This window comes from Pelodiscus sinensis, chromosome 6 (genome assembly GCF_049634645.1).
Source record: "Pelodiscus sinensis isolate JC-2024 chromosome 6, ASM4963464v1, whole genome shotgun sequence".
NCBI classification, from domain to species: Eukaryota; Metazoa; Chordata; order Testudines; family Trionychidae; genus Pelodiscus; species Pelodiscus sinensis.
Window position 1 is genome coordinate 6,007,135 of NC_134716.1, and position 14,964 is coordinate 6,022,098.

A 14,964-nucleotide genomic window follows, 5' to 3' on the forward strand; every position below is an offset into this window, starting at 1 on the left:
TAAAGGAGTACTTTAAAAAAAGGTTGAGAAACACTGTGTTAGATGGTTCATTGAAGGACAGAATCTTATTGTTGTAGTTTTTATATATATATATATATATATATATACACGCATGCACACTAGCTGGAGTTACCCGGCATTGCTCAGGAAACTGGAAGAACAAAATGTAGAAAAACAGTAGTCCATTATCTTTTTTTGAATGGTAGAAAAGTTGCACTGATTTCTATAGGGATTAAAATATAGGTCCACGTCATCCCCGGGGGAGGAGGGGTTCGACCCCGGGTGGAGGGGAGGTTACATGTGGGAGGGGCACCCCAGCTTGTGCCTGGGGCTTTAGGTGCCACAGGGGGGCAGGGTAGGTGCCCGAGCTGTTGTGCGCATGGGGGTTGGGGCACTGCGTGCCGGCGTGGGAAAGAGGGTCACTTATGTAACCTTGCAGGCAGGAGGGGGTGAGTCCCGGACGGAGCTGGGAGCTGTAGGCAGTGGGCACAGGACCTAGGGTGGGCGGGGCGACCCCTGCAGCGCAGCATGTCGGGTTACTTTTTGATTTGTACAGCTTGAGCTTGGGCCTGACTGGGTCCAAAAGTACCTTAAAACCTTCTCCTGGATGACAGGTTATCCCATGCAAAGTTTGGTTGCAGTAGCTCTTATAGTGTCCAAGATATTAGTGTACAAACTTACAAACATTCTCTCTCTTTCTATATATATAAGATTACAGAGCAATGCTAGAGGTGGCAGTAGACCATACACCTTCCTTTCCCTTTTCCCTTCCCTGGTGTACAGCATAGCTCTCAAGAAGGGTGAATACAAGGTTAAAACGATTAATATTTTAATCATGGTGTCACAACCAGAAAATGTAATCCTACCTAAAGCCTTGAGTCAGAAGTTGCAGATGCAGAGCAGAGTGGCACACTGATTGACTTGAAATGAGCAAACTAAATCTCTCATGCAAATGAACATGAAACTTTTTCTGCTTTTTGCTTGCACTGTGTAAACATTTGGCTTTCTTCCCTTGTTTCCCAGTGCTATATGGCTCTCCATAGGGTCAGTCAGTGGTATACAGTAATATAGGGTCTGCTTCCCCATGTTCTGATCTCTGTGGAGATGTTTATTTTAAGAGTTCATGTCTACTTAGTTTTGCTAATACTGTACTGTAATATCAGATGGGCTATTGAGACCTCAAGGGGTGAGTAAGCTATTTTTAGAGTGTTTGAAGGGTAGATGATGTTTCAAATTGTGGAATGACTTTCTGGAGGGTTCATTACCATATACTGAAGTTTTGTATGCCATGGCAATGGAGTTAAGTCATATGATTATGATGAGGCAGTATCTTAACTGGGACATTAAAAATGGAGAACATTTCCTTTCTTCTGTTTGGGAAATTTTAAAGGCCGATGGAGCTAAATTTCTTCACTGGGTGTTCTCACACCACCATGCAATGATAACTTCTAGCCTTCTTTACAGGTGAAAGAAGTAGCCTGGTGACAACAGTGCTGGTTGTTCTGTAGCTCACAGACTTGCGCCCCCCCCCCCAATTAAAAGGGAGTTTTAAGTCCAGAAACTAATCAGGTCTCTTTGCTCCGTGTCTATGTTCTGGTTACTGCAGTAGTATGGAGAACAGCAGAAGTTGAGGACCGAGAACCTTTTCCTCCAAAAGTTTATTTGTGTTAGCCCTTATTTATGCCGAGCTGTCCCTGGGATGTGATTGAATTTCAGTCCGATGACTCATGTGAGTATGAAGGGCCAGACTCCTTAGTTCCACAGAGTGTGACTCTTGAGGCTTGCAGTGCTGCACTTGGAGATGACCTCTTGAATGTGAAATGCACTTTTATTTTCAACAGCTCCCACCAAGGTACATAAGTTGTTCATTTGCGCTTGCAGACAGGCACACTGGTGGAATTCATTTACACTTGGTAACGAGTGCTAATGCAGTAAACGGTTCTTTCACGTCTATTCATACTGACCTCGTTTTTTTTGTACCACTCCATCCCCTACACACACACTCTGCATTTGAGTTGGGACGGGGATCCAATTTGGCATCAGTCTGATGAATACTTAAGATGGATTTCATTTAGTGTCTATATATCCCCTGAGATATGATATCCTATAAAGGATGAGGCTTGAAAGAACTTTCCATTTGTTTTGTTGAGCATGTGCTTAGTAGGTGGTGTTCATAGACTTCATCTTTCTCTTATTTATAATGGTGTTTTTGGAAGCGGGGGATTTTGACAAGTTGCGTTATAAAGAGCTCGTTTTGAATTATAAGTAGCTAGTACTGTAGTTGTCAATGAAAATTGATCAGGGAAAATGCTTCGAAGGCCCTTTATAATTAGAGGTGTGTATGCACATAATATAAGTTGCTATCCATGTGGTTGTACTTAATCTGGCAGATCATTTAAATATTTACTCCAAAAGATCTTGTTCCCTGTTGGTGTGAAGCAGTATTTCCAGTTATTTTTATCTTAGCAACCCTGCTGGAGATGAACCAGGCATTCTGCTGTAAACTGTCCCTGCGTTTTGATAGAATTGAATACAATAAAGTTTCATGGTTTGAGCCCAAAGGGAGAACAGACCATCTGGTTAACAGAAGGTTAGGCCGAGTAATATTGTGCTGAGAGTGCCACAAACCAACCAAGAATATCTGGTAACGTGTCCAGTTGCTGCATGTATTAAGCATTGAAATGGTGCTTTCAGAGCTGCAGAGCCAGCAGTCCTGTTACCACTGCTGTGACGCAGAAGATAATTCTGTTGGGCAAGCAGCAGCATGGGGGTGGATCTACAGCACAGGATGTGTAATGTCAACATGAAGCATTGGAGCTGGCAGTAAGAAGGAAAGCAGCCATTTCATGCCAGTGCAGGAAGCCTAAATAGATTTTTCCCTCTGCATCTTGTCCTTTTATGTTGCTTTCATTTCAGTAGTAAGTGATTACCTTGTGCTTTGTCATCTGAAAACTTCAGCCCAGCAGGATTTCATTGCTTCCTTGTTTTGAACCTGTCTTTTTAAAGAACTGAGGTGCACTCCAAAAGCATGTATGATGGGTTAAAAAAAAAAGTGAGGGGGAGGGAGAGTTCAACAAATCTAGAGAATGAGGAGGGTTTAGTCATGTGAGTCTTGAGCATCAGATGAAGTTTCATTGTAGATCCTTTTGTCTTCGGTGCAGAGACAGTGTGTTCAAAGGCAGCAATCATTTGAGAACATTGTACTGCAGCTGTGATGTGAAGAAGGGTACAGAATACTGCAAGTGATACTGCATAGACTTTGCAATTATGTAATTGCTAAGTAACCATAGAAAGCTGTCACAATTGTCTTTGCTTTCCCTTAACAGGAAAGTCCTACAGCTTAAGGTTTCTTTCCCTCTTTTTGTAAATGCCAGAGGCAAAGTAGCCATGCTACCAGTTTTTAAAAGCCAAATACAATCACTGGAGTGAATAAATCTGCAGGAGGAAACTTAAAAAATGAATTTGCTCTGTTGACTCAGGCTGAAAAAAACCTAGTGGCTTGCAATGTTGTGGATTCTTCTGTCAGCTGAATAGGAAATTTTCTTTCTCTCACTCACTCACAGAGACACCTTCCTGTGGTCACAGCATGGAGTACACCAGAGCTTACTCAGTAATGCACATGGCAGACTGAACTTCATTATCAGAGACTTCTCAATGTCCATTGCCTGTTCAGTGTGACTTTGAAGGAATACTATTATAGCCTAACTAGAATGAATACTTGTCTTAGATGCTGTTTTGTGGTAGCCCTGTAAGGTATGACTAGCTTGAGGCATTCATGAGAGCTGATGACAGAAGCAGTCCAACCCACTGGTATGTTTCCCCAGCAGCATTTTGGGAATGGGAGAAGGGGATATACATAAAGTGAGATGTATCTAGGAAGACGCTTTGTTCTGTGCTGTAATAACTTCCTCCCTCCCTTCTCTGCTTATTTCACTGGTCCCATTCAAAAGATCTTTGGCTGGAATGCTGAAAGTCCAGGACTTGTGCTTATATTATATTTGTGGTTGTTTTTAAAGCGCAACTAAAAAGGACATTCAACAATTTTATTAAACTGGGCTGGTGTTTCCCAGTGTGGAACTTCTTCTTAGTTATGTAAAATAATCTCAGGTTGCAACAGTTATTTCTGAATTAGCCCGTTCCAGGAGTTAGCTGAGCCAAGAGAACTTGCTTTAATAGTGGAAGATGTGGTTCCTTAAACTCTTCTTGTATAATTTTCACTCTACAAAGCTTGATTTCCATTGGCTGGGTGTTTTGTGTTTGAAGTATTATTGGTCAGCTTCCTACTTCGGATGAGCTCAGAATTCGATATGTTTTCCTCATCATAAATAAGTATGCTTCATGCTGTCCCCGAATTTTGCTTGGAATTTGTTTCCTTTGTGCTTCTTTGTATTGTAGAAATGCTCTGAAGTAATCTTATTTGACTTCCTTCACAACCACAACTCAAGTGTGTTTCACTATGAGAATGGCTGATTATAAATAACTTCTAAAATAATATCTTACCCATAGCAAGGTTGGCAGTCTTCCACTGACTTAGCCTGTTTGAGCAAGGAGCTCTGGTTTAAGATATGAAGCAATCAGCAAGGACATATGATCACGCATACTGTCTGTTCTCTGTGTTATCGCTTGCTCTAGCTGATGATTGGGAATTAGAAACATCATCCAGAAGATTGGTCAACTCCACAGTATTTGGTAGTAGAGGAATGGGCCTGACCTATAAGGATTGAGTCGGTAGGATGCTAGAGAGCTCCTTAAGGATTTTGGAGGTCAGTCTGAGTCGTCATGGTAGAGTATTGTGGAGAAGTCTCTCTCTTCCCTGTGATTTCTAATGCCCATGGTGGTGACGTGGGAGATCAAATTTAAGATTTACAAAGTAGTGGCTTTAGAAAAAATGACATCATGCAGTTGCATAAAAATATTACCCCAAAGAAAATAAGGAATTTAGCATAAACAGAATCAGTATGCATAATTCTGAAGACATAACAAGACCAATATTAATGTCCTTATATGTTCCACTTTATGCTTTGATTATACTCACATGGCTAGGTAGTAACTTCTTCCAAAGCTCTCAAATATAACACTGGTTTGTGGTGTGTGGCAATCCAGCAGCCATATTATCTCAGCCTTTATCTGAGAAGCTTTAGTCACGACCACAAACAACAATTATTTACAGGTTGTACACTAGGAAACGGAAACTTGGCAAATTATCTTTTTATTTCCATGAAGAGATTGGACTATTCAACTCATGTACTGTAGCTGAACTGAGTATTTTATATGTAACTATCTAATGTTAATCAACATGTAAACTCATCCCAGGTCACTTCTGAATTTCTGTTCTTTGGCCCTTGTCAATAATAGTTGTAGGTGTCTAACAAAACAAAACAGCCCCTCTTTATTGGCCTCTGCATTGCATGTAATTTGGCACCTAGTATTCTGGTAGGACTGCACACATAAAGCAGAAGAGCAGAGCTACAACACTTGAAGATTGGAATCACCGTCATGCATGGTTTTAAAAGCATCTTGCTCACTAGATGTTTTAGAAGTGGCTAGCTGATAGGACTGTGTTGGGTAGAGTACAGGTTGGCAGTGCCAACAGTAATGTTGAATGGTGGTTTCCTCTCTCTTCCTTCCCCATTTTCAGAAAATGCAATAGGTGACAGATCACTAACTTTTGTATAGGCCATTGAGACAGATACAGATCACAGGAAAAAAAAATCACACCAGGAAGAACTTAGTCAAAATCACTGATCTCAAGCCCTAAACAGAATGCATGTATTTATTTACAAATGCTACAAGGATTTGGAGGTCACTGAGCAGGGAGATAACTTGTGCGTCTGCAAAGGTGACGTGAAATAAGAACACCTAGCCGTGGTGCTCTATGCTAACAGTGAGAGATGCGTGTTTTCAAAGATGAAATTGAGGGGATGTGTGGGGTAATGAGGGATGGATGGTGTTTACCTGCAAACTGCAGGAGCAGTTTAAGCTTGTTCCCTACTCTTCTCTGAGCCATGCTAAATGGCACAGGTGATGGTGGGGTGTGTGTGTATCATCTCAGTTTCTGAACTGGGTGCACTTAGAAATGAGTTTGACCATTCTAAATTGGGTATGGTTGGGGACCTTGCAGCTTTAAGGAAATCCACGGGAACTGTTAGCTTCAACTGTGCTGAAGGACACATTCTGAAGGGTTAGATCATTAAGCAAGCTTTCGAAGGGTGTGCTCTGCAGAGCAGCTTCCTGTTATTTGGTTAATGGTTGACCTAGTTCTATTGCCATATGCTTCCTGGAATGGATTCTAATATACAGTATGTGCTAAAGCAAGACTGGGATAATAGCAGGAAAGTCAAAGTCTTTATGAAGCAGTAATCGTGTTACTGCTAGTACATACTGGAGGATACTGTCGTTCCTAAAAATGGCAATAAAATGTTCTCCTGGAACAGTTTACTGATTCTGATTGCAAACCGTTGAGTATCAATCAAACCCATTTATAGTGGTTTATATTTACATTTTTTCAGAATCACCTTTGTACCCAAGGTCTGCATCAGTAATTCTCATCTCATCAGCTTGTGTGGTTAGGGACTGAAGCACAGTGATTGAATTTATAGCTGTAAGGAAAGATTAGATGAGATTTGGTTAAAAGCAGGTGATTTTTTTCCCTGCGGTGGGATATTATTTTTTTTATCGCAAACCATAGATTAGTAAATCTGTTGTTATTGTTATGTCAAGTCTGGCTAGACACCAGAATAAAAGCTCAGTCTTCAGGCAGAATTTTTAATCTGCAATCCAGTGAGATTCTGAAAAACCTATAGGTTCAAGTGAAGATGATTTCAATAATGAAGATACATGGCGGTTGTTTCACATGTCACATGCATTATGGTGGGATAGGGGAAAACAGAAATTACAGTCATCCCTTGTTGCCTTTTGAAAGATCATAGGAAGATCAGTAGATAGGAATTACTCTTTTCGTGGAATATTAAGATGCCGACCACACCTATTGCTCGACTATTCATAGCAGTGGTTGAGGAAAAGAGATTGTTATGCAATTTCCTTTTATTCTTTACTAGTCCATACTACTGGCTATCATTGTTCTAGGACAGTGGCTGTCCAACTGAAAAAATACACTGATCTCTAATGGAAAGCCATGGTGGAGGTTGTTTTGTTTTAGTGGCATTGGTGTCTTTCTGTTGTGAGCACTGACTCCAATCTGGCTGCTATGGCAATTTGATCAAAACAAAGGAAGACGCTGCTGCCTCAAGATTTGAGAGGTCTGAAATGTCTGCCTCCTGAGGAAACTCTGAGGGAAAAACAGTTTGTCTTGTCTTTAAGATACAGCAAGGTTAGCACGGAAGGGGGGTTGAGTTCGCCTTCTAAAAGGAAGTTCCCATCCTCTTCTCTTCTTGCTGATGTTAAATGAGGAAATAGAGAGTAAGGAAGTTGAGTGGCGGGGAGAGAGCAAGCAATAGTTATGAAGTTGTGGAAACTGTCTCTATTGATGCACTTAATTATGACAGTGTCTCAGTAGTATTGAATGTGTCCTTTTGTCTCTGTGCATTAATGCTTGCCTAGGACAACATCTGCATTTTGAGAAGTTAGTGGTGAGGATTACGCCTGTCTTAAAGTGTTGGGTAGAAATGTAATGGGTGAGGAAAGCCACTACTAGTGTTCACATGCTGCTGAGAAGCGGTTAAGAGCAAAATACGGGAGAAACATAGCTATTCCAAAACCAATATATTATATTGGAATAAAGTCCCTCCGGTGGACCCACTATTTCATACAAAAAATGACTCTTATTCCAGAATAATTACTTCACTGAGGCCCTGTCTATGCTACATTGAAGATTGACTGTGGCGGCATCGATCTTCCGCGATCTTCTGGAGTTCGAACTAACGAGTCTAGTGAAGTATCGCCAAGGGTATTCCCGCTCCTACGAGAGGAGTAAGGGAAGTCGAAGAGAGCGTGTGCTCCTGTTGATCTCCGGCTGTATAGACGTAGCTGGAGTTGCGTATCTTAATTTGAATTTATCCCCTAGTGCAGATCTGGCCTCACGGAATACATTCAATTTTATTTAGGCATGGCAGAACTTGATTTCTATATTTTATATAATTTCAATGGATAATATTGAGATTTGTTTATTTTAAAGCATTTTTTACTTTTTTAAAATATATTCACAGTTGTGGGAAATTATGGAGTGATGGATCAGAAAATAACTTAATGACACTAGTCACTGATATTCAAAAATCTAAAGTTTTATACCCATTAAACCATAAATGGTCAGTGTCACACGTCAAAGTAAATATCCTTAAATCAAACTTGTAAGTTCTCAAGCAGCGTTTTTCTTATTTTGCCTATTTGTATATTTCTGTTCTCATCAATGGAAATATATTTTCATTGTCTTGTATGTGTAGAGTGAAACTGACTTTTAGTGACATTTACAGATAAAAATTTAACCTGTTCCAGGATAGTGTGTCTACACAGATTGCTATTTGGAAGTAGCTATTACAAAATAGTTATCAAAGTCCATTCTCTCCCCTGTAGACAAGCCCTTCGGTTGCAGATTAGAAAAGTGGCTACAAACATCTCACATTGTCCCGGCACAGCTGGCTCCGATTTAAAACCTGGCTGAGTTTATGATGATGTTTATGATGAAATCCATGCTTGAGAAATAATAAGTAATAATGAAAAAATTTTAAAAAGTGAATGCTGAAGTGTGTGCGTGTGAATAGAATGGAGGGCTGCAACACATTCCAAAGTCAGTGTTTGACTCCCAATGTCCGGGTGGATTTCTGCTAAAAAATGAGGAAGATTGCATAGTAAGCTCTGGCAGCGCTAGAGTTGTTTAGGCTTTTGTGTATTGCCTCCGCTAGCACATGGGTGGGGAACCTATAGCCTGGGGAAATTGGCTTGCCTGGATCTGGCCCCTGAGGCTTGAGGCTTCCCCCCTTTGCATCGGGGAGCCCACACTGGCAAACCAACCCTGCAGCCCCCACCGGCACCCCGCTGTGGGGGCCCAAGCCTCGCAGGCCAGAGTCAGGCAAGCCAGGGCCGGACCTGACCCAGGGGCTCTCTCTTTTTTGTGCAGCCCCTGACTGATTTTTCTGGGTGTCCACATCTCCCGGCCCAAAAAAGCTTCCCGCCTCTGTGCTAGAGGGTTTGTTATCTGAGCAGATGCTCCAGAGGCAATGAGCAGCACAGAGAATCATCAAATGATCTCTCCCTGCCATCCATTTCTAGCTTCTGTTTGTCAGAGGTTAGAAACACCATTTCTTATCCATCCTGACTAGTAAGTATTAGTGGACCTATCCTCCATGAATGTATCTAGTTCTTTTTTGAATGTTGTTAAAGTTCCGGTCTTCACAACATCCTCTGGCAAGGAGTTCTACAGGTTGATTGTGTGCTGCATGAAGAAAAACATCCTTTTGTTTGTTTTAAACCTGCTGCATGGCTCAGCAAAGAAGAATCGTACCTTCAGGGTACGTCTACACTAGCCCCCTAGTTTGAACTAGGGAGGCTCATGGGGGTGACTGAAATTGCTAATGAAGCATGGGATTTAAATATCCTGCGCTTGATTAACATATTCCCAGCCGGTTGCCATTTTGGAAACTGACTAGCCCGAAGTAACTGCCCGCGTCTACATGGAATAGGTTTAAATCCTATTTAAATATTTAAATCCCGTGCGTCATTAGCAATTTCGGTTGCCCTCATTAGCCTCCCTAGTTCGAACTAGGGGGCTAGTGTAGACGTACCCTCAGTCACATACTTGGGACTATGCTCTGTCCCTCCTGGACAACTCGCCAGCTTTGCACCGCAGAGCAAAAATCCCTTTAAAAAAAAAATTAGACACTTTTTATCTAAATTTCCTAAACTGAATTTTTAAACCCAGCTTTTCTGAGGCTGGCAACCCCGCAGGAGCATTTCCCCAAAGGATTTTACCCTTTTCCTCTTTCTTAACGCCCTTCTTCTTCTGAGGCACGGCTGCAGGATCTGTCCCCTCTCCTACACCATGGCAACCAGGTTACCTTGGTAAAGGCACCAAAGAAAAGTTCCAAGGTCTTAGATGTAAAGTGTGCTTCCTCTTTGCTTCACCTGCTTGAAAACCTGCACCAAGGTCTCATCGCCTTGGCACAAGCAGATACTGGGAGGGCTTAGTTTGAGCTACTTTCCTCCAGCTCTGGAACTTATTACCCCATCAGAAAGTGCTGCAAAGTCTGTGACTTCCCTCCCCCCTGTTGGAAGTGCAGCCAAAGTGCGGCTCTTCAAAAGATGCCAGGGCAAGCCTGCAGGAGCAAGCAAGATGCCCGCTGCTCCAGATCCTGACTCTGACGAGAAAAGAAAGAGTCCACACAGCGCCTTGGCTAAAGTTCACATTTTGGTGTAGGGGCAAGGAGAATCTCACAAACGCCGCAATTTTCTCCAAAGCAGCGAGGATTTAAACCTGGAGGCAAAAAACAATGAAAAGAGAAATATGTATCTCGTGCTACGTGCAGATCCAGTCAATTGTATTGTCAAGAGACCTTAGTGACCTTCTTACCGACACCTCAGCGAGTATAGAAGTCACCCCATTGTAGCTTGATCAGATCGCTAACCATCTTTTCAGGCCAGCATGGTGAGTTGTATTTCGGAAGAACTGAAGTGGGACTCAATTATTTAATAGAAGCTCTCCAGTTAGAAGAATATTGGAATGAGGGGTTCTTTTCTATGGCATCCTAATGCAGCAACTTCACGTTGGAAAAGGCCTACTATGAAAAGACATAGCTTTTACACCAAAATATATGCCATATTCAATTGATACCAGGGGGTTGTTGCATTCCTTGCATTTTGTCCAGAGTGTATTCATGAAAAAGATAAACAGCAGCAGAGCTTAAACGAGCCATAAAATATCTCCGTTGCACAAAACTACTCCCAAGAACAATAGTGTTTTGAGTTCCGATTCGTCCTCTCAAAGGAAAGAAGATGCTCCCGCCAACAATTGCCAAATGGTGCCTAAGAGAGCCATAAACCTGAGAGTATCCTCGAAAGATGATGGCAAAATTATGGCCCATAAGACAACGTGCAGCATAAAGCCAAGTCTGAGGGGAAAGGGAAAAATCAGAAGAGTTAATGTCTGTCATAGGCATTATTCACTTTTCATTGGGACTGAGTTTTGGGGTGAATTCCTCAGATGACAAAGGTTTGTCCAAGTATCATCCCCTGTTTTCTTCTACTGGCTGTTTCATTAGGGGAAGGGAAGGAAAAAGAATTCCTTGTACTGAAAGTACAGATGAGACTTGAACTAAAGCACCTGTTCTGTTGTTCTGGAGCATCTTTCTGGATTTGTAGGACACAAGTAAGCACTGATGTCTCTTGGCTAGATCAGACAGATAATGTGAGAGAGCTAATCTAAGGGCCTTTAATCCTAAAAAGAATATCAAATATCTCCTTTTTTATTTCTGAATCAGTACCACCTCTGATGAAAGCATTGTAAAAGGGCTACCTTTCCAACCTGTGCAACATTTTAAAGAGATTTCTCCTCTTCTCTCCTCCATGTCTGTATTGCAAGATTATTTTTTTAAAGAGAAATGTATGTAGATTAGGGATGTGTTATACGCAGGCTCCTGGTATGCACGGGGCTCCCAAGGAGCTACTCCCCTTTAACCATGAGTGCATGGGGCGAGGAGCACTCCCTGTAATCATTGAAATTTTCAGCAGTTACCCGGTTACGTAATAAAACACATTTTAACATCTCTAATTTAGATATAACAGCTATCATCCCAATACTATCCTCAGAGTGAACACCCAGGTATCTTCCTTAGGTTGTTTGCAGTCCCTGTAACAATTCTATCTTCATTCAGTCTATATCTGTAACAAGAAATAAGATTTGTAAATATTCCATGATTTATTCAAGAAATACCTGTGCATTACCTCTTTAACCTCCTCTACAGAGCTCAGGAACGTCCTCCCACTTCCATTTCCCATTATTCTCATGCATGAATTTCTCATCATACTCACAAGTAGTAAATTAAATTATTTTTTCATCAAGGTATAATCAAGGTCCAGATAATGAGTAAATAAAAAGAATTTGGGGTCCGGATTTGGCTGCCTGTTGACTACCTACCTTACAAGAAGCCCAGAGAGAGATGCGCGGGACGTTGAAATGAATGCAGAGGTTGACTAAAGATGAGCATGAAGTGTGACACTAGGGCTAAAACAGTTACCAGAGTCTTTGGATGTACGCAGAAGGAAATATTCAATAGAAGATGATACTGCCTGGTGAAATCACAACTGTGTTCCGTTCAGGGGCCAACATGGTGCAGTCTAAACAAAAGCATCGATTCCACGGCTGGGAGCTGAAGCTAGACTTTCATGCATTTTTAACAGTGAGGATGACTAACGGTTGGGACAGAATCATAGAAGATTAGGGCTGGAAGAGACTTCAGGAGGTCATCGAGTCCAACCCTCTGCTTAGATCAGGACCAACCCCAACTAAATCACCCCAGCCAGAGCTTTGTCACTGAGTCCCTAGCACAGGAAAGCCATGTGCCTAAGTGCTTTCCAGAATCTAGGGCGAAATGAGCATGTGGTGCATTCGTCATTGCTTTGAGACTTAGCCTATGTTGCAGGGGGGGCAACTAGGATAGTGGCTCATGCCTTCATTCTGCAGATTCCCAGGAATTTCCCTGCATTCCTTATCAAGTGGCGATTGAATAGCCATGGACACAGGTCCAGTGCTTGGTAGGGCCAAAGGAGACAGACCTGGATTACACAGCCACCAGAATATTCAGTGGCTGGAGAAGCTATGCTTGTCCCCCAGAGTAGCATACACCAGAGACAAGCAAGACATTCAGGCTGAGTATCTGGTGCCCCTATGTAACATCTGAGCCGAGTTGGAGCGGTATTGTGACATCCTCAGTTCTCTCTCCAAATGGTTTCTCTCTCTCCTCAAGACTCAAAATTAAGTACTCTCGTTTTATTCTCAGACAGCTGAATTTCTGAGCATGGTTAGTTGCTACTTTACACACAGGAACAGGTGATCTAGGGAAGCTGTGGAATCTGTGTTGAGTTTTTTAGGAACAGATTAGACAAATACCTGTCAGGAAGATCTAAGTATATTTAATTCTGTCTGAGAGTCAGGGAGGGGGCAGGGATAGACCTCTTCAGGTCCCTTTCAACCCTACATCTCTATGATTCTAGCTGTCTTCTCCTCCACAGGGATGGATATGTGTGTGTTCTTTGCCCGTTTCTCCCAATCCACGTGAAAACTATGGAGAATACCCACAGTATTTAGAACCCTAGCCCTCTGACAGTGGCCTCACAGGGCATGCCTCTGTTGGTTCCCAAAGATGGCTATCTCCCCAAACTAGCATCCTAGTTTCTTTAAGAACCTTTGTCACCAGGAACTTGCTTGGTTACCTGGACTTCTGCAGGTTGGTTGGTTGGTTGGTTGGTTTGTTTGTTTTTACAGCCTGAAACGGGAGTCTGATGCTTCAGTTATTGTTGTGATGGCTACGGCATAAGACCAAACTTAGAATATAATTCAGTAACATGGCTGCTTCTGGAAATGGGCTACTGAAGTCTTGGAAACCTGTAACAAGATCATTTCAAACAGACTTGTTCCATTTGTCTGTAGACCTCAGCCTAAATATGTTCAAAATATCTGTTGGGACACCCCTTGTTGTCTCGTGGGTGTTCTCCGTAGTGGATTTATATTTCAATTACCTAAAGTTTCAGTCTCCTGTCCTTGATGGTTATGAATATACTGGTATAAGCTTTATCTTTCTAACTGTTGCTCAATCAAAGCCCCCCAGGGGAGGAATGATGCTTCAGTTTGATCTAGTAGGACGGGGTGGCCAACCCATTAAATGAAGAAAGCTGAAACAGCGGTGGAAAAAATGTGAAGAGCTGCACCAGAATTTCTTTTTTAGCAATTTTTGTTGAGCAAAAAGAAAAAAAGAAAGAGCTCCCCACCAGCCCCTGAGAGTTGTTGAGCAAAAAAACAAAACAAAAAAAAGACACCACATCAGGCTCCCATCAGCCGATGCCATTTTGAATTACCACACCGGACAGCTCCCCTGCCTTGGCGAGCCAGGGGACCGGGGACCATTTCTAGGGGCCCACTTTAAGGGGGGAAGAGCTGCTGGTTGGCCACCCCTTCTGTAAGACCTCTTTTAATCATCTGGTGAGGCCTTGGTGTATGTCTCCTTTCTTACAGTCATTGCTTCTGCAGCAAGAGTGAATGAGTGGGCGTTCTCCAGTTGATAGAGCTTCTATTGCAGTTTCAGCTTTGGAATTCGTCTTTGGGAACTAACGTGCAGTGCAGCAGCAGTCTAGCTGGCTGGCTGGCTGAGAGAGAGTTCAAAAGGAGAGAGAAAAAAGTCTGAACTTTCTTTTTGTTTTTGTATGAGCAAATCTAAGCCATGAGTAATAATCTGACCAGAGGATGTCTCTCATTAAGTAAAATCAAAGATAGGGGAGAAAACTTTGTCTTCCACTTGGCACTGCTTTTAGCACATTTATGAAAATGTTACTTGCAGATCTGGTTGTGACTGAAAAGAGGAAACCTTTGTCTCTTACTTGAATGTTTACTCTCCTATCTTCTGCTTAGGTCTGCAGCTATAAGTCAGCTGAGGTTAGGTGCTAAACAGATGCCTAACTTAAAAATCAATAACTAACAAACAAGTTAGTGGTCTTGTACTGCAGTTGTCTAAATGTGTAAGAGATATGAGGTATAGTTAGTTAAATTGTCAGCTCTAGGACTTACTTCAAGAGCAGAGTCTTCAGGAGGCATGTAGCACCAAGTGGCAGGTTTGCATTACAAAGACCTAAAGATCTGTTACAGGCTCTGTGGAGTTGAATGTTAGAAAAATACAGTCAGATAAGAAACCTTTTAAAGTTTCCTATCTGTGCCTCTCTTTCCACCCACCCATATGCATGTGTGCACCCCCACGCACGCACACACCCGTTCAGCAGCCATCACCACTGTGTCATAAAGGATCT

General features: G+C 42.2%; 1 protein-coding gene and 1 long non-coding RNA gene across 9 annotated transcripts in view; one reads left to right on the top strand and one right to left on the bottom strand.

The window, feature by feature from the left end:
- ZNF462 (zinc finger protein 462) overlaps window positions 1-14,964 on the top strand; it is a 108,971-nt gene that overhangs the window by 15,132 nt on the left and 78,875 nt on the right. The window lies entirely within an intron of this gene.
- On the bottom strand, window positions 11,688-14,865 carry LOC142829793 (uncharacterized). Its single transcript, XR_012904583.1, has 2 exons — window positions 14,729-14,865; window positions 11,688-11,829 (listed from the first exon to the last, which is right to left on the bottom strand). It is a non-coding gene; the product is annotated as an uncharacterized LOC142829793 (long non-coding RNA).